Source organism: Protopterus annectens, chromosome 4.part0, assembly GCF_019279795.1.
Source record: "Protopterus annectens isolate FY-2018-M chromosome 4.part0, PAN1.0, whole genome shotgun sequence".
In the NCBI taxonomy this organism is placed as follows: domain Eukaryota; kingdom Metazoa; phylum Chordata; order Ceratodontiformes; family Protopteridae; genus Protopterus; species Protopterus annectens.
Window position 1 is genome coordinate 360,710,109 of NC_056733.1, and position 26,401 is coordinate 360,736,509.

The following is a 26,401-nucleotide window of genomic DNA, read 5'->3' on the forward strand; positions in this document are numbered from 1 at the left end:
CCTGCACTGTGTGGGTTCTGTCTTTTAGACAATTTGCTATCCATCTTTCTTCATAGGAATGTGTTTGTAATACATTAAGCTTGCTTACTATGATGGCATGGGGAATGGTGTCAAATGATTGACCAGGTCAAGGTATACTGTATAACTGCTTTCACCAGCCCCTATTACCCTTTTAAAGAACCAGATTCATTAGACAGGCTTCTTCGGAAAAAACAAATTGCTGTGGATCTAGCCTGATGAGATATTTAGTGTAATAGGTAATCAGGTCATGCCTAAAATGTTCGATGGCTTTGCAGATCAAATAAGATTGCCTATAGTTCCCAGGGTCAGTGGTGGGGCCCCCTTGTAAAGCAGTATCACTAATGCTCTGTGCCAAACCTCAGGGACAAAACCAGTAGCTAAGCTTAGGTTAAATAGTTTAAGGAGTGGCTCTGTCAGGGCTTGTTTAGTACTATTAATTAAACAAAATTAAAAAAAAAATGTTATGGTTAAAAAGCAAAGCAAAACTCAAACAAATCCCATAGAATATTCTAGAAGTCTAAGGGGAGTTCCCAAAGATCATTGCAACATACAGTGTATGTTTCAATTTCAGAAATCCTATTTTTTATATTTTTATTGAAATTTAATATACAACACAAACACATTAAAAAATAGCTACTTAGTCAAGTGTCTGCATCATTTCGTGCTGCAACACTAAGATTGATTGAATAGCTAAATGGTCTAAATTAGTCATAGAACAGAAATTAATATTTCTCTGTTAATAACTTCAGTTTTGTCTAGTATTTATTTTCCGTGGTTATTTTTTTTTCAGCTTAATAGTACACGCTTCATGTTGAAATACTGAATTAATAGTATTGATAAACTTTGTAAATGAAGGAGAGAAAATGGGGAATACATCATGAATTTGTATGTCATTGTTGGGCAGATTATGCTAAGCTTTTTATCATTCAGATATTAGTATATGTACTGCTAAAGCAAGCACATTTCAGATCTTTTAATCTCAATGTTACATTATTCCATTCCATTCCCAAAATACTGTTTCATGTCCATGATACCTTGCAAAGATATTTTAGGAAAAAACTGTAAGAAAAGATTTTAGTTCATTATAGCACACTAAAACATTGTTGCCTCACATCAAGTGGTTCTCCCCTTCAATTCTCAGCTTGGCTTGGGAGTGCCTTCTGTGTGGAGTCTGCATGTCCTCCCAGTTAGAGCGTTCGAAAGACATGCATGCATAAATGGGCGTCCCTTTGTTGAAGGTTGGGCGTCGAGCTGACACCTCGACGTTTCGTAAAAATCTACTGCCAATCATTAGCGGACCGGAGTTCCGCTGTGGCGACCCCTTACCAGGAAAAAGCCGAAAGACAAACAACAACAACAACACAGAGCACTAAAACTTGTCTCTATTAGCATATTAGAGTTTCAGGATAAAATAATTTGGAGTTGAGTAAATGTCCCGGTCTCCAAGAGAAGTGCAGACTATTTCTGATTGGCTATTTTAGCAATACCTTTTTTAAATTGCTGTGGTCAGTGTGCTACTGCCCATTACATTGCTGGGCTATATAGTGATGCATATCACACAGTGGTGGGAAATACTCCATTTCATAGGTACAAATCAAACAAGATAAATTTAGGCTATACCTTTCCTATACTTATTCCTGCTCTATACAAGATTTGATCTCAAACCACTCCCATGAACACTAGAGAAGGGTTTTATTTTACTCCTGCTTTGGTAACACTTCAAGCCTCAGTTTGACATATATTTATAGTTTATGAAACATGGTTAAAGAACAATGACTGGAAACCAGTTCTGTCAGGGTATAAATGTCTTTACTGTAACAGATATTCTAACAAAAAATCAGGTGGAGGTGTTATGATAGGTATTAAAGATAGCTATGAGACTTGTGATTATTACATGTTCAATGATAACACCAATACTATAGACTGCGTAACTATGACAATAAAGACAACCCTAGAACATATAACAATTGTTGGAGTGTACAGACCACCAAAGTCAAGTGCAGATGACCTAGAGGAAGTCATACATTTCTTACATGAAACACAGGAGGGAAGAATAATATTAGCTGGGGACTTAAATTTACTAGAAACAGACTGGAATAATATCGATTCAGCAATGTTAGTAAAGAAATTATTCATAGAGTATATTCAGGAACAACAAATTCTTCAGATTGTAAAAAAACCTACCAGGGGACGGAATATGCTAGCTATTGCTTGTGTTCCCAAAGAAATTACTGTAACTTCAAGTCAAGTTTTACCACCATTGATGTGCAGTGATCATGGGGTCATAAAGGTTAATTTGTTGCTAGATAATTCTGCCAAACTGAAATCTAAGACAATGCACAGAAGATTAATTACAGATTATAGAGAAGCAAAACAGTTACTATATAAAACTAACTGGAGTGAGGTATTCAGTGGAAAAACTGCAGATGGAATGTGGAAAGTTTTGAAAGAGAAATTGTTTGAGGGCAAAAAATCAAAAAAATGTTTAACATCAGGATCTAGGCACGCAACATCAGAGGGGTATAGTTTCATAAGAACAAGATACCTGATTAAGGTGAGAGACAAAAAATATAAGAAATGGAAGAGATGTCGAACTACAACTTTGAAAACTGAAATAAATGAGCTGGACAAACCGATTAAGCATAGTGTTAGACAAGACAAAGAAAAATTTGAAAAAAATTTATATAAAGATATTGAGCATAATAGGAAACCTTTTTATAGATACATAAGATGTGGAAGGAGTAAAGATACACAAATTGATAGTGTGCAGATTCTAAAATTTATTCTCAGACACAACAGATTATAGATATATTTACAAAATCTTATGCAAAACAGTTTGGCTTCACAAAAGGGGTGGTAAGTTGTCCTAGTGACATCCAGGTAACCCCAAATACTGGAATGAAATTAGATTATATTGAAAAAGAAATGTGCAAACTGGATCCAAACAAAGCGCAGGGAGGAGACGGAATAAGTAACAATGACCTGAGAACACTTAAGCAGGAACTTACACTGCCATTACATCTATTATTCACTAGGTCATATAAATATGGGGAGACTCCTCAAGATTGGAGACATGCACTTATTAAACCTGTCTTTAAGGGAAAGGGGAGTAGGACACACACAGAATCATATAGACTCTTAAGTCTACTTTCATGTTATGGAAAAATAATGGAGAAGGTAATACTGGATAAGTTATTGTCAGAACTGGATTGGTTTGGGACTTGAAACCATATATCAGCATGCATATGTTGAAAATAGATCTCTTACCACCCGTAACATGATGTTCTATAATGACATAATAACAGCTATGAATGAAAAATTGTGCTGTGATTTATATAGATTTAACTTCAGCATTTGACAGGGCCATGCACAAAACACTGATCAATAAATTAGTACAACTAGGTATTGATGTACTGTTGATAAGATGGATAGCTGCATGGCTTACAAATAGGACATGGCAAGTATCACACACCAACTGGACAGGTGAAATTCTCGGTTACAGTCAAGGTGTCCCACAGGGCTCTGTACTAGGCCCTTACTTGTTTAGATTGTATCTTCCAGACCTTACTTTTCTACAGTCTATATGCTGACGACCTGAAATCGGGTAAACTTATTACAAGTGTTACAGATAAGGCATGTCTGCAAAATAATTTGACTAAATTGACCATTTGGGCACAGAAGAATAATATGTTGATAAATACATCAAAAACTAAGCATATGAGATTTGGGAGACATAAACTGAAAGGTGAATATTTAATACAGCAAACAGTGATTGAAACTGTAGACCCATTTAAGGACCTGGGTATATGGGTAGATTCAGCTATACGTTTTTTCTAATCATATCAACCAATTGGCTAATGATAACTATAGAACCATAGGTTGTATAAAAATATTTATAAAGTCTAGGAGATCAAACATAATGAAGTCATTGTTTGTTAGTTACATTAGACCCAAACTTGAGTATGGAATAACAATATGGAAAGCCTATAGGAAAACAAGCAAGAATAAACTGGAAAGAGTACAGTGGAAATATACTAAGGGCATCCATGGATGTGAAAAATCTAAGTTATTATGAAAGACTAAAATATCTGAACTTGTACAGTGCCTCTTACAGATATTTAAGAGGAGATCTTATTCAGGTATATAAGGCATTTAGGGACAACTACCTTTGGGAATGTTTGGGGTTATCAAAAAGTACTAGAGAATCATCAGATAACCTATGTAGAAGATTCTATAGGAATGAGAAGTGCACTAATTGGTTCTCTGACAGAGTAGTTGATATTTGGAACAGACTACCAAATTACATTAAAGCAAGTACTAGTTTAGATATTTTTAAGAACAGCCTGGACATTTATTATGGGAACAAGTGTTTTGGCATATTGGCAAGCTAGAAGGGCCCATGCTTGAAACATTTGTATGTATGTATGTAATGTATTCATACTCATAGTCAATTTAGTTGCTTACTGTGTCAAGATTTTTGCAAAAGCTAACTCCCACCCCACCAAACTCCTTGCTTGTTTGCAAGAGCAAACTCCTACCCACAGCATTCTTTCTTGACTAGTAAGGACAACCTCCATTTCCCTCTGTTAGGTACTCTAAATTAATTACTAGCTTTTTTTGCTACTCTTAACTTAGATCCCCACATTCCACTGCAACCTTGGTATGAAATAATGGATATGTCTCTGCTAGGTACCCTCAAATAAATTACTGCTCCTTCTACTACATCAAATTGTACTCTTAAATTAGATCTCCAGATGAGATTAAACTATAATTAGTCTTCCACCTTCCCACTGCTCCTTTCTCACACTAATTCTACATATTAAAGGTGCAGATACCTATTAAGTTTGTAGGCTAGCCCCTCACTGAACATACATCACTATGCCACTTACCAGGTAAGTCATCCTATTATGAGGTACCCAGATCTGTCATCAAGCTTCAAGGGCCTCTGAGGCACAAACCTGGACACACAGTGATCTCAGCAGTACAAAGACCTTCTACTACAATCACATGCAACACTTTCTATCACAGATACTGTCAACAGAAGTCCGACAAGCTCTTATAGCCTCTTGAGTCAGCAAATCTATATGGTAATGTCCTAGTCATTGGTAATTCCATGGTGAGACACACAAATGCACCACCCACAACACTGAGTAAGGAAAGGGTGACTGAGCTGTCTCTTAGGTGCCAAAATATGACAGATAACTAGGGCACTTAAGTCCCTTCACTCCAAGTACACATATGACATAGTCTTTGTATATGTGTTGTAAAAATCTTGAGAGACACATCCTTGGATTTTATGAAGAAATACATGGTAGAACTTTCTGGGTTCCTATCAGCTGACCGAAGATGCAGGTTAGCGAATGCGACTTGGTCGAGCTGTAAATGCTGAAATGGCAAAATATCGAAGCAGCATGTAAGCAAATTCTTTCCCTGGGAAAGAATTCACTTGGCCGCTTTGGTAGTTTGCCATTTTCAGCACTGTAGTGTGGTCTCAGAGTTGGTATATTTAAGTAGGGGGGTGTGGGGGTCAAAGATCCCCACTTAATATTATGTAATTAAAGTGTTTTCTTTTTTTTTTTTTTTATGTTGGAACAACGATTTTTTTTCCCTTGGAAAAAAATCGCTGTTCTGACAGTTTGGTTTTGTAAGCTTTCGCTTACATGGGGTCGATTAATCACTGTTCGCTAACCTAAGCATTCGGTGATCTAATATAGACCCATCTTTCTGAGTATGTATCCAAGGCCAGTCAGCCATTCTATCCACATCAAGAATGATGCCTCAATATGAACAACAAGCAATTGACTTCAATTATTTCCTGCCTATTTGGTATCATTCAAAGAAATCCAATATGTGACTACTTGGAGGGAGATGGATGACACTTCAAACTGCTTTGTAAGGATGGTCTACACCATTCATCCCAGGAAGTTTGCACTTTGGCAAACACTTTCTCCACCTCCAGTATGTCTTTTTAGGATATGTCAGTCTACTACATCTACCAACCTAGTCAAGCAAAACTTGGAAAACTTAAAGATTGTGCTGTTCAATGCTAGAAGCTTCAGCAAGAAAGTCCTCTTCCTAGCAGACTTCCTGACTATGGGAAATATTGACATTTGTGTCATCCCTGGAACATGATTCCAGGCCCTTGACAGCATACTCTTCCAACCAGGATTTGATGCATTTCACTCCTTCAGACCTTCCAGTGAGGTTGACTCTGCCATCAGTTGTGGTTAGTAAAAAATCCATCAGATCTAGAATTATAATGTAGTATACTGTCCCTGTAAGCTGACAGACTATGCTTCCTCTTCAACAACATCCACTGCCCATGAGTCCTATCTACAAATCCTTGAGTATCTTAATATTTAGCTAGATTCTTCATAATTTCTTATTTTAACTATCTAGAAAATGGATACCCTGCACTTATGTAAATGAATATGCATAATGCTTCTTAGTCTTCATCGGTACCAACTCACTTGACCAGTTAGTTATGAATTCCCCCACATGGACAAATCTATTTGACTTAAACATTACTAGTGTTGTATCACTATGCTCTACACCTTTATTACCCCAATCATTAGTTATGTATGATCAACTCTTGATGGTTTCCCTGTCAGAACCCAACCAAATATGGCACCAAAATTTACTATCTTTGGGGATTTTATTAAACCAAACTGGTTGCAAGTAGCTTATGACCTGATGTGGTTCAAGAGCTCCTGTCCCCTTGCTGATCTTGAAACCAAAACCACTTAATATGCAGAAAGCTTCTATGCTCACCACAGTGTCAAATCCACCATAAACAAAATGCCAAACTGAGGAGCAGACTCCTGTGGCAGAAATCTAATGTAGACAAATTTTACAATAAAATAAAAAACAAATTCTCACCCTCAGGAATAATCTGGAAACCTCATGCTCTGAAATTGAATTTAAGAAATTAAATAAAGAAGTTCAAAATAAAATAATATCCATAAAGGCTAATTAAGAATGGAAATTAATCACCACTACCGAGGACAACGATAAATCCTTCAGCTGCATTAGGAATCTTATCAAAAATGCCCAGCGCTATACTGAGCTCATTCATAACAAAATTATCCACTGAAACCATGAGAAATTAGTAAACATATTAGCTGACAAATTTAGTTCAAACGTTTCCTCTCTGTCACCATCCCAACTTACCATCATGTGATGTACTGTCTGTATGAAACATAAATCCCACAAGAACAGCTCCGAAAAGCTTTCTCTAAGGTAAAAAACACCAATTCATTTGAGCCTGGCAATGTATAGGGTTGTTTCCTTATTATTATGAAACACTACCTCACTGTCTGACTCTGGAATCTATTAACCACAGTCTCTCAAATGAATTTCTACCTGAGGCTTACAAAATAGCAGTGGACATTACTTTCATAAGGTAACTGCAGACCTACTAACTTCTTTGCCAGCCTTATCTGTAAAACAATGAAATGCATTATTTATTGACATCACAAAGATATTGACTAACGAAAGTCCTTTGACCCCAACAAGTTTGGGTTCATGAAGGGCAGATTTTTGCCTAGTTAGTCTTGTGAATTTTTTTGAAAAACTAAAGCCTTGAATGAGGGCAAAATGATACACACAGTGTACCTTGATGTAGCTATGGTGTCTGACACCATCTATAAGTTAGCTAACAGATAACAAAATGGCTCATAACCAGAACCAAAACAAGACTGGAGGCACCCTTTGCATCCAAAAGCTTGTAACTAGTGGTGTCTCTCTAGGCTTTGTATTCAGACAAATCCTAGTTGGAATCTACTTCTCTGATGTTCAGTCTAATGTCAAAGACCTCTTGCTGACCAAGTTAGATCACTCCAAAATGGGAGCTGCCAACTTTCCTGTGGACTCTCAGATCTTACAGCAGGGTGTTTCATGTACAAACACATGATACCAGGACCATGCCCAAAGGCTAAATACTAAAAAGTGTTTCATTGAATGATATGGTAAACAGCAGCATCCTTGTACTAAGCACATAGGAGTCTGTAGAATTTCACATTAATGTTCACAGCAGATTCTAAACCTCATGTGGACTACATAAAGGCACATCATATTCCAAATGGATATTCCAAATGTTTTCAAAATCCAGTTTCATGTGAGTCACAGCAACACAATACTGGAAATTCAGTGCTGTATAATGAACATTAATAATAATTAACATTTCTTGGAATTATGAAGCATTATCACAAATCATCAGGCAAATGAAGGGCATAAAATTATACACTATTAATATTCCCCAGCTTATATTATAAAACTCCAAATTATGTCAGAAATACAGAGGAGATTGATATTATTTCTAGTCATTGGAGAAAATGGCACATTTTTAGGGTCTTGTCACAAATTTTGTTTTGCAACACACAAGAAAGATAAGGAAGTTAAAAACAGCTACATTTCTTTGCATTACAGATTTTTAAGAAAATATAGATGATCAAAAATACGTTGGAATTATAACCATTGTACTCATAAGGGAACCTGGTTTACATTTACTGTAGACAGAGCTACTGCATGTATATAAAACTGTGTCATTTTCATTTTTATTTTGTGACAAAGCATGTTGATAGCTATAATTATATGTGTTTGTGTGTGGGGGAGTGAATACTAAAACGTTTGGTAAACATAAGCATGTGATATTACAAATGAAAGAGTTTATTGTTTTATGCACAACATGACCAATATGAATTGAAGCAGAAAGGAAGAAAATTGGTTATATAATACTCTTAGCCAAGTATTTTTATAAGCTAAGTCATAATGTGAATAGTATTCCAGCAGCATTACTGTAGATTGCTCTAGTTAGCTAACAGCTTTGGGAAACATGATACCACATGATCATGCATATTTGTAATCTGGAATTCAACGCACTTGACACTGAAATGACGACATATGTAGCTGCTCTACCCTGTACCAACTCTGATGTCTTCTGCTATTTTTCTATCCAAGCACAAAGCCTCCTACTTTGTTTTAGAAAATGCACTTAGAAAATCAGGAAACCTCATAGGCTACTTAATGTCCCAAATGGATGAATTAATGTACTGGGAAAGCCTGGCAAAAAATAAGCAGCCCTACTGACAGCACAGAAGAGCCATGACTAAAATCAGGCTTATTGTCAGCCATCAAATGGGCTAACCATTGAACGGCTGAATATTGGACAATAAGCATTGAAAGTTTACTGAGTGAACTTTCATTTCATCGACAGGGTAAGTAACTACTTGTCCAACACTTCCCCTTCTCACAAACACAAGTGTTTCAAATCTTTTTCTCCACTGTAGTGTGGTCTCAGAGTTGGTATATATATAGTAAGAGGAGTGTGGAAGGTGAAGCCCCACCATATTTGGGGGGTGTGGGAGGTGAAGCCCCCACCTTGGTGGGTTTGAAACACTTCCGTGTGTGAGATGGGAAAGTGTTGGATAAGTAATTATTTTCCCATCGATGAAATGAAAGTTTGACGAGTGAACTTTCGATGCTTATTGTTTGATGTTCAGCCATTCAGTGGTTAGCCCATTCAATGGCTGAACACAGACCCACTAAAATCTTTTACTGTAGCCTAGCCACTATTTCATTTCTTTTCAGTTTGCTAACCATGACTCTTAAAAAAAGGACAGAAAAAACTAATACAAATAACTGCAGTAGCAGTTTCAAACAATTATTAATTAAAAGCAGTTAAAACTCACTCCCAGTTTAGCACTTCTATCCGAATAGGGGATGAAGAGGGAAAACATATAAATGTCCAAAGATATCCATGACTGGCTCATCTCTGGGTTATTCATATACAAAATATAAGAGCCAAAAAATACCATGGGAATGTACAGCTAGTTTTCTTGACAGCCTCACAGATCAAAAGCCTCAAGTACCTATAACCTTATACAACTATAAGAAGCAGTGTGTGTGACTGTGTGCGTGTGTGGGTGTGTGTGTGTGTGTGTGTGTGTGTGTGTGTGTGTGTGTGTGTGTGTGTGTGTGTGTGTGTGTGTGCACGCGCACGTCTGTCTAAAGTTCTGTATATGACTGACTGCATCCATCTGTTTGTGAAGTATATGCATCTGTCTGTGTTAGTGTATGTGTGTGTGTTTTACACTCTCATGCATATGCATAGACATAATTAAATACTTACATAACTCATATTTTGGATGACAGATACTTCCTCCAAAAGCAAGTCTCAAACATTGTGAAGATTTACTATTTTACATCAAAAATATAAATAAATATTTAACCTTCTTTCTGGGCAAAAATGGCTTAAAACCAAACCACAACCTGTCACTGAAAAAGCTGTTATGCAGAAAACACAGTGTCAGTCATGTATATTGTTTTTTCTGGAACAAAAGCATTTAATCTAATCTTGGATAGTGAAATATGGATTGTTTTGCTAATAAACTCTGTGCTACTTAACATACGAGGCAGACTTTGGAGATCTTATTTTTATTTCTGACATTTTAATATGATATACATGACTGACACCATCTCCAGGATTCAGCAAGCTCTGCACAGTGTGCAGGAATAGTGCAGGAGCTGCTGGAGGCAATATGGCCACCGAGAGATCCAGGAACAAGCTCCCTGGACGTGCACGAGCACTCCTGCACAATTCCTGCACGGTCACAGCTCCTGTATGCAAATTACCCCATTTGCAGGTGAAAACAATGCAAATGAGGTGAATTTGCATTCCAGGAAGCTGGCAGCTGGACATGCAGGACTAGTGTAATCTGCAGAAATGTACTCGGTTAGTAGCCCAGTACATTTCTGCAAACTACAAAATGGAACGTTGACAGCTCCAAATAAAGGGTGTATATAATGTGTAAAGCATGCCAATGGCCAAATATATGGCCACTGGCATTTAAAACAGTTGCAAAAATAAATAAAAAAAATCACTTTTATTTATTTTGTGGCCAATGTCAGCTGTTTAAGCATAGGGCAGCGGTGTGCAAACAGGATCAGCCCAAAAATAAAAAAACCTTGAAAAAAGCATTCTATCCAAAATCACAATTTTGCCATTATACTCAATGGCAGGCAGAAGACAACATGGCCAGTGAACAGTGGTTGCTAAGGGGAAGACTTAGTGTCAAACTTATAACAAGGCATTAGCAGGCAATCCTATGAAAATGAGGGGAAGGATACTGAATCACAGATTCCCCCTCATGGCTAGCCTGCACCTAACTGTGTAGGTGCAGAAAGACCATGGTGCAATCCTAAGAGCTAGCTGACATCATAGAGGGGTGTGTCAGCCATACTGTAAGCTTATTGGAGCCCTGTGGCTCGGGTTTGCCCTTAGCTTAGCAAAGCTAAGCAAGGGGGTGTGTCTGAAGCTGCCAAGCACTCTTTACATTGCCTAAGCAGGTGTGCACGCCACGCACCGTGTTTTAAAGGGAAAAAAAAAGTAAACCAGGAAATAGCAGCTCCGTGCACATCTGAGCATTATGCTTGCACAGCGCTCCCCTGGGCTTAAACAGGAAGGCAATGGGAAGGGAAAACAGCAGTAGGAAGGTAATCAAGGAGAACTAGCATGGTTGGCAGATGAAATGTATCAGAATCAGCCAATTACACAGGCAGAAGCCCAGCCCAGCACACTACTATAAACTATGCAAACACCTTTCCCTCTGTTTTTTCCCACAAACTCTACACCACCAGTGTACACAAGCGGGGAAATTTTACCAAACAAAAGCAACAAAATGATGGGGGCTGCATTAGCTCTCATAAATTAACATGTGGAAGAGGCTGAGGCTGGTGAGGATGTGAATGCTGACAATCAACCCACAGTGAGGAGAATAGTGTACAGACCCAGGGTAACCTACCAGGGGCTACATGAGCAGGAGATAGTGGAGCACTATAGGGTGGACAGGGACCTCCTACAGCAAATTGTTGAGCTGTGCTGGCCACACCTCACACACAGAGCCAACAGGGGGGAACCCATCCCAGTGGAAACCAAGGTATGTGTAGGCCTAAGAATACTAGCCACAGGTACCTTCCAAAGGCCAACTGGGGATATCATGGGGATCTCACAGGCATCAGCATCCAGGGTACTCCACCAGTTCCTGGATGCCATGTCAGCACATGCCGGTGAGCATGTATATTTCCACAACAGCAGCGAGGCATTGACCAGCAATATGCATCTCTTCCACCAAATAACAGAATACCCTGAGGTAGTGGGTGCTATAGACTGCACACACATATACACATCAAAGCACCACCCGGTACATGGGTTAAGGTCTACATCAACCGCAAGGGCTTCCCCTTCATCAACTTCCAGGTCATGTGTGATGCCCAGAGCATTATAATGAATGTGTGTGCAGACTGCCCTGGAAGTTATCACAACTCCCACATCTGGCATACGACTCAGCTGTACCAGAGATTTGCCAATGAGGACATCCCTTATGGCCACCTAGTGGGGAATGCTGGTTACACACTGAAGCCGTGGCTGATGACACCCATCAGAAATGCACACACATCCGAACAAGAACTCCATAATGAGCCACGCTCACAGACCCGAATCATAATAGAGCATGGGTTTGGGATGCTCAAGTCACAGTTCCAGTGCCTGATGTATCCGATGGAGCCTTGTAGTACTCACAAGCTACATATACCCAAATTGTCATGGTATGTGCCATGCTACACAATATGATCCTGCGGAAACAGCTGCAGCAGGAACAGCACGGGCAGGGCCACCCCCACCATTGCCATGGCCTGCACAGGCACAGAGTGACTCGAGGAGGAACAACCTGAGCCTGCCTCAACAGGCAGAAGGAGGCATGCCCAGTATGCCCAGGCATTGGCAAAGAGGCAACGCATAGCACCTACACTGACACGGTAGGAACCCAGGGAATGACACCTCTCTCTGACTCGCACATACAATAAAAGGGATGCCAAACATGACACTACCTGTGCTTAACCATGTATAGGGAGTGTAGTATGTGCATCCAACATAGTCAGCCCTCCAGCACCATCCTCAATACTGGCACAGCCACAAGGTAAGTCACTCTTCCTATCAATTGCTGAATGGAGTAGTATGTTATGTTACTTGTATCTATGGTATGGATGTGAGCATGCAAGGGAATCGGGTGGCTGAATGGGATGCCAGCAGATAGTAGACACCTATAGTGGCAGCAAGAAATCTGTAACAAATACTGGTGTCACCATAGTAACCAATACTAGACAAGGTGACAAAACCCACTTCAGGAAATGTGGTGGGCCAAATGTGTGTCCATAGGACACACACATGCCAATCAGGGAGGCTCACATACCCAACAACAGCCTCAGCCAGGAGGACAGGCATAGACAAACACAAAGAAAGGCTGTGCTAAGGCCTCTGATTGATCAGGCTGTGGAGAACAGCCCCCCCTCCAGACCTACACAGACAGACTACATCAGGTCAGGCAGTGGGATGTTAGTTCTGAAGGGTAAGAAGTCTGAAACTGAAATGTAGGTCAATCAAACCTAAGAACTGTAGTGCACGCTGAAATGCCTTTAGTCTGCATGATAGGTCAGAATGCAGAATGAAATGGAGTACCTGAAATACCAGTACAGTCATAGCAAATGTGTACAGTTGTCAGGTGCACCCCCCCTCCCTACAATCCTATGTTGAAATGTAGTAACATGCATGTGTAGGTATAATAACAGTAGAGCACAGATTACCTGAGCCAGCCAAAGTATTAGGATAGATTGTAGCATGTGCACAATATGCAGGGCTGCGTGTGTTAGGTTGGTGTGTGTTATATATTGTGTGAGAGTGGTCAGCATGTAGGCATGGTGAGGTTTGTCCTGGTGGCCATTGGCCAGTACTGCCGATGACAGGGCCAAGTTCTCACAACTGCAGTGCCAAACACAATGCATCCCAGCAAAACACATTCCAGCAGTAAGCCATAGTAAATGTTTGGATGTAATATATGTCACCATCTGAAAGATGGACATGGCATGAATGTGGGCCCAGACATACAAACAGTACACAGGTGGAAGTACCCCAGACAGGCAGTGTATAATATGTTACTGTCAAATGTACACACCTTTGGAATTGTGCATACAGGTTAGCAACACATTAGTTGGGTTTGTAGTAGGGAATACCAATGTCATCTGGCCAAACACTGGGAGACCACAAAGGTCACAGGTATGAATTATTGAGAAACTGCTGATCTCCCTGCACAAGCCAGCATAAGTGGAATGCCCCATGTATATCTGTGAGTCAGATGCAAATAGCATCCATAGTACACATGCACCCAGCTCACCCCACCATCACCCAGAGGTACCTCACAGGTCTTATCCCTGCTGTTGGGAATGAGTACAATATTGCCCCCACCTCTGTATGGCAATAGCCACAGAATGCAGCATGCAGAAGAAGTGTCCCATAGTAGGGACCTAAAGCTGGCTATGTAGTTGGCTTCAGTGGAAAATGTCCAACAGCAGGGGTTAACTAAGCCAGGGGCACTATGTCACTGGTAAAATATTTAATGGAATTCTGATGCCTGTTAGTTGACAAAACACTGTTAATATGACCAGAAATATCTTTGAATTTTAAAAGGGATATAAATAAGAGTTATTATCCATGTGGTTTATTAAGTATACAAGAATGTTGTACTAGCTTTTGTTGGTTTGACAGACATGTTACAAAACATTAGGATAAGATAACTTGCTGTGGTTGGGGGCCCCCAGGGAACAAGGGGCCCCCAGCGACCACAGGGTTCGCTGGTGCCTAAAGCCGGCTATGATAACAAGGCATTAGCAGGCAATCCTATGCAAATGAGGGGAAGGATACTGAATCACAGATTCCCCCTCATGGCTAGCCTGCACCTAACTGTGTAGGTGCAGAAAGACCATGGTGCAATCCTAAGAGCTAGCTGACATCATAGAGGGGTGTGTCAGCCATACTGTAAGCTTATTGGAGCCCTGTGGCTCGGGTTTGCCCTTAGCTTAGCAAAGCTAAGCAAGGGGGTGTGTCTGAAGCTGCCAAGCACTCTTTACATTGCCTAAGCAGGTGTGCACGCCGCGCACTGTGTTTTAAAGGGAAAAAAAAGTAAACTAGGAAATAGCAGCTACGTGCACATCTGAGCACTATGCTTGCACAGCGCTCCCCTGGGCTTAAACAGGAAGGCAATGGGAAGGGAAAACAGCAGTAGGAAGGTAATCAAGGAGAACTAGCATGGTTGGCAGATGAAATGTATCAGAATCAGCCAATTACACAGGCAGAAGCCCAGCCCAGCACACTACTATAAACTATGCAAACACCTTTCCCTCTGTTTTTTCCCACAAACTCTACACCACCAGTGTACACAAGCGGGGAAATTTTACCAAACAAAAGCAACAAAATGATGGGGGCTGCATTAGCTCTCATAAATTAACATGTGGAAGAGGCTGAGGCTGGTGAGGATGTGAATGCTGACAATCAACCCACAGTGAGGAGAAGAGTGTACAGACCCAGGGTAACCTACCAGGGGCTACATGAGCAGGAGATAGTGGAGCACTATAGGGTGGACAGGGACCTCCTACAGCAAATTGTTGAGCTGTGCTGGCCACACCTCACACACAGAGCCAACAGGGGGGAACCCATCCCAGTGGAAACCAAGGTATGTGTAGGCCTAAGAATACTAGCCACAGGTACCTTCCAAAGGCCAACTGGGGATATCATGGGGATCTCACAGGCATCAGCATCCAGGGTACTCCACCAGTTCCTGGATGCCATGTCAGCACATGCCGGTGAGCATGTATATTTCCACAACAGCAGTGAGGCATTGACCAGCAATATGCATCTCTTCCACCAAATAACAGAATACCCTGAGGTAGTGGGTGCTATAGACTGCACACACATATACACATCAAAGCACCACCCGGCACGTGGGTTAAGGTCTACATCAACCGCAAGGGCTTCCCCTCCATCAACTTCCAGGTCATGTGTGATGCCCAGAGCATTATAATGAATGTGTGTGCAGACTGCCCTGGAAGTTATCACAACTCCCACATCTGGCATACGACTCAGCTGTACCAGAGATTTGCCAATGAGGACATCCCTTATGGCCACCTAGTGGGGAATGCTGGTTACACACTGAAGCCGTGGCTGATGACACCCATCAGAAATGCACACACATCCGAACAAGAACTCCATAATGAGCCACGCTCACAGACCCGAATCATAATAGAGCATGGGTTTGGGATGCTCAAGTCACAGTTCCAGTGCCTGGATGTATCCGATGGAGCCTTGTAGTACTCACAAGCTACATATACCCAAATTGTCATGGTATGTGCCATGCTACACAATATGATCCTGCGGAAACAGCTGCAGCAGGAACAGCACGGGGCAGGGCCACCCCCCCACCATTGCCATGGCCTGCACAGGCACAGAGTGACTCGGAGGAGGAACAACCTGAGCCTGCCTCAACAGGCAGAAGGAGGCATGCCCAGTATGCCCAGGCATTGGCAAAGAGGCAACGCATAGCACCTACACTGACACGGTAGGAACCCAGGGAATGACACCTCTCTCTGACTCGCACATACAATAAAAGGGATGCCAAACATGACACTACCTGTGCTTAACCATGTATAGGGAGTGTACTATGTGCATCCAACATAGTCAGCCCTCCAGCACCATCCTCAATACTGGCACAGCCACAAGGTAAGTCACTCTTCCTATCAATTGCTGAATGGAGTAGTATGTTATGTTACTTGTATCTATGGTATGGATGTGAGCATGCAAGGGAATCGGGTGGCTGAATGGGATGCCAGCAGATAGTAGACACCTATAGTGGCAGCAAGAAATCTGTAACAAATACTGGTGTCACCATAGTAACCAATACTAGACAAGGTGACAAAACCCACTTCAGGAAATGTGGTGGGCCAAATGTGTGTCCATAGGACACACACATGCCAATCAGGGAGGCTCACATACCCAACAACAGCCTCAGCCAGGAGGACAGGCATAGACAAACACAAAGAAAGGCTGTGCTAAGGCCTCTGATTGATCAGGCTGTGGAGAACAGCCCCCCCTCCAGACCTACACAGACAGACTACATCAGGTCAGGCAGTGGGATGTTAGTTCTGAAGGGTAAGAAGTCTGAAACTGAAATGTAGGTCAATCAAACCTAAGAACTGTAGTACGCTGAAATGCCTTTAGTCTGCATGATAGGTCAGAATGCAGAATGAAATGGAGTACCTGAAATACCAGTACAGTCATAGCAAATGTGTACAGTTGTCAGGTGCACCCCCCCTCCCTACAATCCTATGTAGAAATGTAGTAACATGCATGTGTAGGTATAATAACAGTAGAGCACAGATTACCTGAGCCAGCCAAAGTATTAGGATAGATTGTAGCATGTGCACAATATGCAGGGCTGCGTGTGTTAGGTTGGTGTGTGTTATATATTGTGTGAGAGTGGTCAGCATGTAGGCATGGTGAGGTTTGTCCTGGTGGCCATTGGCCAGTACTGCCGATGACAGGGCCAAGTTCTCACAACTGCAGTGCCAAACACAATGCATCCCAGCAAAACACATTCCAGCAGTAAGCCATAGTAAATGTTTGGATGTAATATATGTCACCATCTGAAAGATGGACATGGCATGAATGTGGGCCCAGACATACAAACAGTACACAGGTGGAAGTACCCCAGACAGGCAGTGTATAATATGTTACTGTCAAATGTACACACCTTTGAAATTGTGCATACAGGTTAGCAACACATTAGTTGGGTTTGTAGTAGGGAATACCAATGTCATCTGGCCAAACACTGGGAGACCACAAAGGTCACAGGTATGAATTATTGAGAAACTGCTGATCTCCCTGCACAAGCCAGCATAAGTGGAATGCCCCATGTATATCTGTGAGTCAGATGCAAATAGCATCCATAGTACACATGCACCCAGCTCACCCCACCATCACCCAGAGGTACCTCACAGGTCTTATCCCTGCTGTTGGGAATGAGTACAATATTGCCCCCACCTCTGTATGGCAATAGCCACAGAATGCAGCATGCAGAAGAAGTGTCCCATGCAGGTGTGTCCCTAGCTGTAAGCAGAAACCCTGCCAGCATCCACACCACTGGATCAATGATGACAGAAAGTATTGACATTAACACCTTGCACACCTACCTTGTCACCCCAGGGGAATGTAGTGGCTTGCAGTCTGGGACTGTAGGAGTGACACAATGCAACTGCCTGCTACAGCTGGCCTGCATCACTACCAAATGCCCTACAGTCCTCTGCCAAAGGCCTGTGTCACACCCATACTGCCAATGTATGCTATGTCATGGACTCCCAAATAACAAATTAACACAGTCCACAGAACCCAAATGCAAGGCCATGTCAACAAATCCCAGTAACATGTCCACCATGTCCTACTGCATGAACTGTAGACCAACACCAAATTACTGCTGGGATGAAGTGATAACTACCGGGAACTTATCAGATAATGTTTGCATAATGTTTGGAAGAGGAGAGAATAATAGAGGGGGGATAGGAGCATGGACAGCATGGAGTGTGTGAAGTCTGAAACACAGCCGTGTGCACATACTATCCCTGTCTGCAAACACAGGAATGGATGGCTACAAATCTGCTCATAAACCACAATGTGAAGGGGTAATGTCCAGAAATATGACCCCTGCCTCTGGGTAACCTGTGTGAATCTGTACAGCTGTGAGGTATTGCCACTGCAGGATAGGGCCATATTGTCACATCAATGGATGTACAAGCATGGGATCCTCAGCCACCACTGTACCAAGGTGCTGAACCATTTACACAGACCCATAAGCAAGTGTCTGCAGCTTCCCCTCCAGAATGGCATGATTGTGCAAGAATATGTAAGCTGCAGACCACAATACTGGACACAGCTACATTCACCCTGTGTTCCTCAGGAAATTACTGCAAGCAAATATGTATACCTGACAGTAGTTGATGACATAAAACATCACAGTGTAAAACAGTACATATGTCTGAATATCTCTGCTAACACCAAAACCATGTAGCAGAAGCAGCACAGACACAATTACCTATAGTAACCCACAATCCTTTGCCAATTATGACCCCATATTGTCAACCGATCTACAGATATCCCACAGAAATATGTTGCTACCTGTAGGTGTAGAACACAAAAGCCTGCACTGGAGTACAACCTACCTGGAATGGATTCACACATTCAATACAGAAGGTCATACTGGGCATGCTCCCAGACTTAGAGAAATGAAGCCCGTGTCTGACAACAAAATACTGGAAAGTCATACTGGGCATGCACCCACACTTACAGAAATGAAGCCCATGTCTGGCAACAACAGTGAACTATACATATCTGGCAGTCACAGATGCTTGTCCACACACTTCACATTGCACACCAGTCATGCTTTGCACACACATTGAATAGGAATACACACATATATCCAAGGACAATATATTATAATAGGCCAAAATTACACATGCATAGATGTGTGGAAGAGAGTGACAGACAGTGACAAAGAGCCTCCCATCATGAGGCCTGTCCCATCCAGCACACATCCAATTGGCTAAAACCGCATAATGTGCAAATGTCAATCACTGTAGACATTTGCCTCTGGTATCCCTCAGCATTATAGTGTCTGTGATGCTTGTGATAACTGTGTAACATTACTGTACAAGTCAGTATTCATCTACCAATTGTATACACATACCTGTGAAATATAAACCTGTGTGTGCCTGAGTGTTGTGTGTCTGCTTCCAGATGAATGGTTTACAGCCCATGCACACACACTGCACTCCCCATTGCCCTACTATGGCAAGCCTGCTGATGTCATTCACCTTGAAATACACCTTTGGTGAAGAAGTAGCCATATAAGCTCAGTGGCATGTGCTATAACTGCGTAATACTATAGTGTGATGTACTAGATAGGTAGGAGTTTTAATCCCAGACATGGCAACAGTGTGTGTGTTTGTATCTGTAGGGATCAATGCTTCTGAGGCCATTCACACTCACTACAATTTCCATTGCCTACTTTGGTAGGGCTGCTGATGTCATTCACTTTGAAATACACATTTGGGGAAAGCTTAGTCCAGTAAGCTCCATGGTGCATGCTTTAACTGCATAATGTTGTAGTGTGATGTACTAGTTAGGTAGGAGTTCTAATCCCAGACATGGCAACAGTAAAACCTTATGTTTGTGTTTGTGTAGGGATCAATGCTTTTGAGGCCATTCACAGTCACTAAACCTTCCTTTGCCCTACTTTGGCAAGCCTGCTGATGTCATTCACTTTGAAATACACCTTTGGGGAAAGAGAAGCCCCGTAAGCTCTGTGGCATGTGCTACAACTGTGTAATGCTGTTGTGTGATGTACTAGTTAGGTAGAATTTCTAATCCCATACATGGCAACTGTGAGACTTGGTGTGTGTGTGTGTGTGTGTGTGTGTGTGTGTGTGTGTGTGTGTGTGTGTGTGTGTGTGTGTGCGTGTGTGTGCGTGTGTGTGTGGGTGTGTGTGTTTGTTATTAGTATCCTGTGTGGAGGTGGCTGTGAGTGTGTAATAGGACTCATTGTGGAGTGGATTTTGCAAATTTTTTATCTGGTGGTCCTATTATATGTCACAATGTCGACCTTACAAGGATAACAGATGTCAAACAGCAGAGAGGCTGGGGTAGACAATCCATACCCCTACATGTGACATCATGGCTTAGGGAGCAATATAGGCAACCCTTGTATTACCCATAGAACACTCTCCACCCATGTCTCATACACAAACACACTTGGCTAGGCAACAACCACTATGTTGGTAGTTCCCTGCATATTGCCCACAGATAGTAACCATGGTGTGATTGCAGTGGACTACAGAGGACATGGCACCCTGTCCCATCCCTACAATAGGCAAATCATTGCATACAGTGCTCCTTCATGATGTTCCCCACTGGACACCTGCAGCAACTGTAGAGTCAGCAAATGTAACCCACAAAGGACATACCATGCCTTATACACATGCCCTGTATGAACAGATGCCACTGACACCAGTGAATACCTGTATCATGCTGTCAATGTAGATGCAGGGCCAACCTGGTTTTCATTACCAGTTCTCACCACATGAGGTCAAGAATGGCACATCTGACAATAACAATCTGTCTACACAACATGCCTCAGACACCCCAGGTACACTTCCACATGTCACATAACATACATGTGGGACTTGTGCACATCTCAGACACTATCCATGTTATGGAATATAGAACACATACATGGCAAGCATTGCACAGCACTGGCCACCCACAATAATAACCCAGATGAGTGGATGGTGAATACAATACTCACCTGTGTGGGCCAATCCAGACACTACACCCCTAAGCCACACTGCAAACCATTGTCATGTGGCCTGATGCCATGGTATACCCTTTACCTAACCTTGTACAGCTTTCTGGCACAGTCAACCAGTACACACCTGTAAAGCAATGCACCCATGCATGTCATTACTGGCAAACATGTGTGTGTGTGTGTGTGTGTGTGTGTGTGTGTGTGTGTGTGTGTGTGTGTGTGTGTGTGTGTGTGTGTGTGTGTGTGTGTGTATGTGTGTGTGTGTGGAGTATAATGATTTGGATGCTATTCACACTCACTACACCTCCCATTGGCCTACTGAAGCATGCCTTCTGATGTCAGACACCTTGACATACCCTTTGCCCATATATCAGCCTGATAACCTCTGTGGTGCATGTGATACCTGCATTTTACTGTAGTGTGGCATTCTAGTTAGTTAGGAAGTCTAATACTGACCCTGCCAACTGTGATAATGTGTGTGAGTCCCTGAGAAAGTGTGGCTGTGTCATCCTTGACACCTGTTCTTGTGGACAGGTGCATGTAATACACCTTCATTGTCCCTCCCTTATCACTGTTGCTGATGTCACTCACTGTCAAATATACCTTTGGATAGCTCCCCAACATGTAAGCTCTGTGGTGCATGCAGTAACTGCATAGAGATATAATAGCAATACATAGTCAGGCAGGGGGTTAAAACCCTGTACTGGCAAGTATATGATACAAACATGCTTAGCTTTTACTCTCCTACCTCCTCCCTGCCTTACTTTGTCACTGTCTGTCTCTCTCACTCCCTCTCTGGTGGATATGGAGAAGTACACCTGCTTTGCTTAAGCAGCAGCTTGTGTTTTGTAAGTGATCCTCATGATCAGCTGGTGTCCTGTGCACAAATTGCAGTCCCCCACTAGCTGATTGCATGTGGAACACTGTGGTAACATTCCCATAGCCAATTGCATGGAAACACACTCCTGTAACTAGGAATATCATGTGGATGTTGGCCCTTTTCATTCACTGTGAGCAGGACATCATGTTGGTGTTTGGCTAACAGCATCCCACAGATGGTAGTGGAATATACCTCTAACAACATACACTGTGGAGACAGGCTAACAAACAGGAGGGGGATGTTCCAGACATGACAACAGAATGTAAGTTTTGCTCTTCTGCATTTGGAGTAATGTTCGTTTAACAGGGTTTGTATAGATATGGCTGGTCTACATGATTTAATACCTGTCATGACAATGTTATGTGTTTGAGGAGACTCCCACCTGTAGGGTTATCTGCAGACTAGCCAGGGTTTGGAGTCTTATGCATCTTGTGTTACTCACAGATTACCTATATTAGAACTGCAGAAGCATAGTCTGTGGATTGCAGTCAGTATATTTTGACAGCCATGAGAGTTACTGACTTCATATCCCTCATAAGACATATGTCACAACAAACCCTGTTACAACAGTAAATGTATGAGGTTATCACATCAACATGTCAATACTGGCCCTGTGTTTGTGCCTCCAGCCACAACTCTGTCAACCCTTGTACATATGTCATACAGTAAGAGGTGCATATGTTCTGTACACCATTATTTATTGACATCATACCTGATAACAAGCCAGTGAGTTATCAGACTGCTACACATGTTATGTATAGTAGGGGTTATATTTGAGGACATAACCTGGACATTCTGTGGTAGTGTGAACAGTAGTGAGGTCTGTGTACTTATGGTGATTGTCGACAGTGTGTGTATTGCGAATATGTACCTTGGCCTGTGCACAGACTGTGGTAGATGTCATTGTTCTTGGTCCTGTTCTATCTGATGTTACATACTGCTCCAGTGTATGGTACCCTATTGGCCTACATGTTTGTAGGGCCAAACATACACATGTCCCATATTGCAGACAGGCATCAGACCACACTGTGTAGTGGCCCAGTATATGTAGGGTTAGTGTGTGAGTGGCACATATGAGGATGGTATTGATCAGACAGTCCATATACTGTAATATTAAGCTTGCTTACCATATGTGGCTGTGGCTGTGTTCACACTGGTTGTGGGTATGCACTTTCACACAGGTGTCTGTTACTCTGTGTTGTGACATGCCTGTAGAGCCTGCTACATTTGTAGGTACATGTGTATGCCCCCATAAGAAATTTTGGCCAGTGGTGTGGCAGTCTGCCTGTAGTTTGCACAGTGCTTTGTTACATGCCTAGCAGCTTAGTGTACTTAACCAGTGTGATGTTATGTCCAGATGTTTGTCAGATGTACTGCTGCAAGGGCTACCATAACTGTCATGTATTTCTGACAAAGCAGTGGGATGCTGTACAGATGTATGTCACTAACTAGTGGGTAGTATGTGGCCATGTGACCTCTGCACCACCAGTTATTATGTGTCAGGACAGACAGGAGTGTGTGAATGCCTAAGCTGTGTGGGCATATGTATTCCAGTATTTACTTGATATACCCATTTACATGGCTGTTAATATCCACATTGTCAGGCTTGGTCCACATGTCTTGCACTAAGGGGTTCTGTGTATACTTCTGGACTGAGCAGAGTGTGTTAGACTGTCCACATATATTGGTCATATCTCTGCTGTATTCCACAGGATCATTACTGTGATATCAGTGGTAATGTGCTATGATGACCTTAGGATGTCTGTCAGTAACTGATGGCGTACATGTCAATAGCAGATGTGACCTCCCACACACATTTCTGTTAGGACAACCCCTGTTACAGTGGCAACAGTTTACATATATACCTGAAAAATGTACATGACATCCCCTTGCACTAAGAGGTTGAGACTGTTGGTGCTGAGGTATAACTCCACTCCATGTTCTGGACATATGTTAAACATATATGTATATATATATATATATATATATATATATATATATATATATATATATATATATATATATATATATTTATATATATGCATTACTGTGTAAGTTATGTCTGCTCTGCTGCTCACAGCCCCTATGTGTTTGTCTGACACATACCTGGGATAATATGTGGACAGACCTCATTTGTGAATGCCTGATGTCGGATTTACAGATCTCATCATCAGCGGTGCATGTATGGCCAATATGATTACAATTACACTGACAACCTTCAAACCTTACCATGGCTATGGGGAGTTTACACACCCTTATTGATATAATGCCCTCTTCCTTGATATGCCATGGGACCTCATTACTGCATATGTTAACATTACATGAACCTAATAAATGTGTTAGTTGTGCTGATGCTGATTGAGATGCATTCACTTCGTGGGTGCATATGTGTGCATGCCCTTATCATGATAGTTTGTTGCACCTACTGTTATGTGTACTAAAGCAATCACTATTCCTGGCAGTGGTATACTAGCATGGGCCATCTGCATTTGCCAGTATTTGGTCAGTCTTCCCTACACATGTCCCCCAACTCTGCATGATTGCAAGGTCAACTCATGTGCACATCCCTTGGAGTTCACACACTACCGTCACTATTGCTGTGAGTCAGGGTTATGTCTGCCACAATTCCTGACCCTGTCTGTGTGCAGATACAGCCATTTGTAACATCCTTTGGATCCCTGCTGCAGTGCAATGTTGTGTCATGATGACACCTCCTCCCCACCTTCAGCCTTTTTGCAGATGCTTGACAACTATGGCCTACACGTGTGTCATTTTGCAGTGTCCCAAACACTGTACACCATGTGCACCAGCCTAGTCCTAGTTAATGAATGGTAAACATACAGGTGTACACTGGCACTGGCAAGGTACAGGTGGAGATGGTGGGCCTGAGGTAGGGTGAGGTGTTGGTTGTGCAGCACATGTATCTTTCTTGATACTGTCTGTAGGTTTCCAACATGGTCTTGGTACACTAGCACACATTGCAATGCATGTCTTTTGGGGAACCTTTTCTGTTATGCATACACTACCTGTAGAGAGGACTGGCTGATGTTTCCTGTGGTACAACTGTCCCATCTGATTACCCTAACCCATGGGCCAACCATATGCAGAGTCCAGGCAATTGCTGACATGGGTACTGCACAGCTAGTACTTGCTAGATATTCCTGCAACTCCCTTGGTGTTGTGGCATGTTACTAAGCAGCCTGCATGACTGGTTTGCTACATGTGACATCATCTGTCCTGGATGGCCATCTATTTATTTCCTACATTATTCTTGTCCCATACATCCTCACCACATATATGACTGTCTGGACTGTTTGCCATGGTATGTGCAAGGGTGAGGTATGGCTACATGTCCAACTCCTGGGTGCTACCTGTTGGGTATGGGGTCCACGCCATGGCATGTAAGATATGCGCAAGCCATGGCTGCCTCTGTTGCAGGAAAGTGGGCACATTTGATGGCCAAACGTCTAGGACAGCTGACAATTTATTGGTGTGACACTGGGGACATGTACTTGCTGGAAGGTGCATTCTCATGAAGAATGCATGCTGTCAGTACCTCAACAGCTGCGTTCACTATATTTTATCTGGAGTGTCTGCGCACATATGCTTCCAGTGATTGTGAAGGTATGTATTCCCCATATTTCCTGTCCTAACATACGATTCCATATTACAGACTCATTGCTCATGTTAGGACCGCCCACATTGCAGGTTGTAAGCATTGTGGACTGCAGTATTGTGATATGTCATAGTGTAGATCTGTAACAGTTGCCATTGTAATACTGGTATATACACTGTTGTAGCACTGTATAAGGGTGATGTTTCACACATGTCCCTACTATAGGCCATTTGTCACACCATTATGTTTATCTCTGTGCACACATTTTGCAGTGACAGGATGTTAGTTATATTGCAGGAGTCTGACATACCCTTCAGATACACCATCATGGTGACCACTGTGATGCAGTGCAATTAACAGCAACAATACGTGAACATGTACAGCATGCATTATGGGCAGGCGTGTTAAATGTGTGCATGGAATATACCATGGCCAAAACATGACTGGTGTATTTGCAAACCTGAACAAACACCATACTCCCCAGCTACAGGCTGCTGCCCTGGAGGTATACCAGAGGGACCTACATAAGTGTGTGAGAGATGTGATGTCAGTAGCCACAGCTGTGGCATTGGTACAGGGTGGGTGCAGCATTACAGTACATCAACAGTACAAGCCCACAATACTACAGATTATGCAAATCTGTTTATT